Source organism: Theropithecus gelada, chromosome 17, assembly GCF_003255815.1.
Source record: "Theropithecus gelada isolate Dixy chromosome 17, Tgel_1.0, whole genome shotgun sequence".
NCBI classification, from domain to species: Eukaryota; Metazoa; Chordata; class Mammalia; order Primates; family Cercopithecidae; genus Theropithecus; species Theropithecus gelada.
This window is the reverse complement of record NC_037685.1, coordinates 80,012,439-80,015,917: the sequence shown is the minus strand read 5'-3', so window position 1 is coordinate 80,015,917 and position 3,479 is coordinate 80,012,439. Positions and strand designations below refer to the sequence as shown.

Here is a 3,479-nt window from a genome sequence, read left to right as displayed (position 1 = left end):
GAGGGAGGGAGGGAGGGAGGGAGGGAGGGAAGGAAAGAAGGAAAGAAGGAAAGAAGGAAAGAAGGAAAGAAAGAAAGAGAGAGAAGGAAGGAAGGGAGGAAGGGAGGGAGGGAGGGAGGGAGGAAGGGAGGGAGGGAGGAAGGAAGGGAGGGAGGGAGGAAGGAAGGGAGGGAGGGAAGGAAAGAAGGAAACAAGGAAAGAAGGAAAGAAAGAAAGAGAGAGAGAAGGAAGGAAGGAAGGGAGGGAGGGAGGGAGGGAGGGCGAGCCAAGCATGGTTGTGCAAGCCTGGAGTCTCAGCTACTTAGGAGGCTAGGACAGGGGGATTACTTGAGTCCAGGAGTTTGAGGCTGCAGTGAGTTATGATCATGCCACTCTACTCCAGCCTGAGTGACAGAGTGAGATCTCGTCTCTAAAACAAACACAAGCCCCCTCTTTCAATTTTAATTTTTTTTAGTCTCAATATAGACTGATGGATTCTTTTAAAAATCAATGTTATAAGCAATTTCTTAACTATTAACATTTTTATTGAGGTGAAATTCATATGACATAAAATTAACCATATTAAAGTGTAACCTTCAGTGGCATTTGATACATTCACAATGTTGTGCAATCATCACCTCCATGTATACTTCCAAAACATTTTCATTACTCAAAAGAAATTCCAATGCCTATTAAGTAGTCACTCTACATTCTGCCCTATTCCGAGCCGCTGGTAATCACCAATCTGCTTTCTATCTCTATGTATTTACCCATTTTGGATGTTTAATATAAACAAAATCATACAATATGTGATCTTTTGTGACCTGGCTTCTTTCACTCAGCACAATGTTTTCAAGGTTCAACCAAGTTGTAGCACACATCAGCACTTTTTTTTTTTGTCTGTTTGAGACAGAGTCTCGTTCTGCCACCCAGGCTGGAGTGCAGTGGCACAATCTCGGCTCACTGCAACCTCTGCCTCCTGGGTTCAAGCAATTCTCTTGCTTCAGCCTCCCGAGTAGCTAGGACCACTGGCATATGCCACCACACCTGGCTAATTTTTGTATTTTTAATGGAGATGGGGTTTCACCATGTTGGCCAGGCTAGTCTAGAACTCCTGACCTCAGGCGAGCCGCACACCTCGGCCTTCCAAAGTGCTGGGATTACAGGCATGAGCCACCTGCCCGGCCTCAGCATTTCCTTTTTATGGCTAAATAACATTCCATTGTATGAATATACCATAATTTGTTTATCCATTCAAATGATGACATACATTTAGGCTATTTCCACCTTCTGGCTATTTAGAATAGTGCTGCTATAAACATTCATGTACAAAAGTATTTCAGTACTTGTTTTCAATTCTTTTGGATATACACGTAGGAGTGGAATAACTGAGTCATATGGTACTTCTTATGTTTAGCTTTTTGAGGAACCACCAAACTTTTCCATTGAGGCTGCACCATTTTATGTGCCTAACAAAAATGTATAAGGATTCCACTTATTCTATATTCTTGCCAGTTTGTTATTCCATTTTTTAATTATATCTATCCTAGTGAGCATAATGTATCTCTTGGTTTTGATTTGCATCTCCCTAATGACTAATGACGTTGAGCATCTTTTCTTGTGTTTGCTGGCCACTTCATCTTCTTCGGAGACAAGTTTTTTCAAGTCATTTGCCTAATTTTAATTGTACTGGCTTTTTCTGTGTAACAGTTCTTTATATATTGTGGATACCATACCCTTAAGAGATAAGAGATACATGATTCCCAAATAGTTTCTATAGGCCAGGTGTGATGGTTCATGCCTGTAATCCCAGCACTTTGGGAGGGCGAGGTGGGAGGATCACTTGAGGTCAGGAGTGTGAGACCAGCCTGGCCAACATGGTAAAACCCTGTCTCTACTAAAAATACAAAAATTAGCCAGGCATGGTGGCAGGTGCCTGTAATCCCAGCTACTTGGGAGGCTGAGGCAGAAGAATCACTTGACCCAGGAGGCAGAGGTTGCAGTGAGCCATGATCACACCACTGCACTCCAGCCTGAGCAACAGAGCAAGAGCTCCATCTCAAAACAAACAAACAACATTTTGTTTCTATCATTCTACAGACTGTCTTTCACATCTCTGACAATGTTCTTTGGTGCACAAAAATTTATAATTTCAATGAAGTCCAATTTGTCTAATTTTGTTCCTTGTGCTTTTGGTGTCATATTTAAGAATCCACTGTCAAATCCAAGGTCATGAAGATTTACCCCTATGTTGTCTTCTAAGAGTTCTATAGTATCAGCTTTTATATTCATGTTGCTGATCCATTTCAGTTAATTTTTTTGGATATGATGTGAGGCAGGGGCCCAACTTCATTCTTTTGCATGCAGATATCCAGTTGTCCTAGCATCATCATTTCTTGAAGACTATTCTTTCCCCATGGAATCATCTACAGGTACTTGTATCCTGACATGTATCTATCATTTTGTAAGTGCTTTTCAACTTTCTGACATGACAAATTGTTCTGAGCTCACTTTGTACCTCACCTCTGGTCCTGTTATGGGGCACAGGATTTAGAAACCGGGAACTGAAAGCTAGGTACAAATTTCATTTTTGAAAGATGGCTCTGACAGCAGTATTGAAAAAATGAAGAGTGAACCATTTCAAAAGCAAAGTTACCAATTAGAAGACTCTTAATCTGAATGGTGTGAAATAAATACTAGCTTGAGGAAAAGAGTAAAGCCATAGACAATATATTAAAAGATGAATCCTGAAAAGTCAGCAGACACTTAAACTAGTTTGCTAGGGATGACATAACAAAATACTACAGGTTAGGTGATTTAAACAATATCTGTAAAATATTTGAAGAGAGATATTCTGAGCCAAATATGAGTGACCAATGGCCCATGACACAGCCCTCAGGAGATCCTGAGAACATGTGTCCAAGGTAGTTGGGGCACAGCCTAGTTTTATACATTTTAGGGAGACATAAAACATCAAATACATGTAAGATATACATTGGTTCAATCCAGAAAGGCAGGACAACTTGAAAGGGCAGGGGGCTTCGTTATACACAGATTTAAAAATTTTCTAACTAGCAATTGGTTGAAAGAGTTATTATCAATAGAAAGGAATGTCTGGGTTATGATAAGGGGTTGTGAAGACCAAATTTTATTATGCAGATGAAGCCAGGTAGCAGGCTTCAGAGAGTATAGATTATAAATGTTTCTTATCGGCCGGGCGCGGTGGCTCAAGCCTGTAATCCCAGCACTTTGGGAGGCCGAGAAGGGCGGATCACGAGGTCGGGAGATCGAGACCATCCTGGCTAACATGGTGAAACCCCGTCTCTACTAAAAAAATACAAAAAACTAGCCGGGCGAGGTGGCGGGCGCCTGTAGTCCCAGCTACTCGGGAGGCTGAGGCAGGAGAATGGCGTGAACCCGGAAGGCGGAGCTTGCAGTGAGCTGAGATCCAGCCACTGCACTCCAGCCTGGGCGACAGAGCGAGACTCCGTCTCAAAAAA

At 42.0% G+C, this 3,479-nt stretch overlaps 1 protein-coding gene across 2 annotated transcripts in view; it reads right to left on the bottom strand.

Annotated features, from left to right (window-relative positions):
• The window catches only part of FNDC3A (fibronectin type III domain containing 3A), a 219,985-nt gene that overhangs the window by 142,539 nt on the left and 73,967 nt on the right, over positions 1–3,479 (bottom strand). The window lies entirely within an intron of this gene.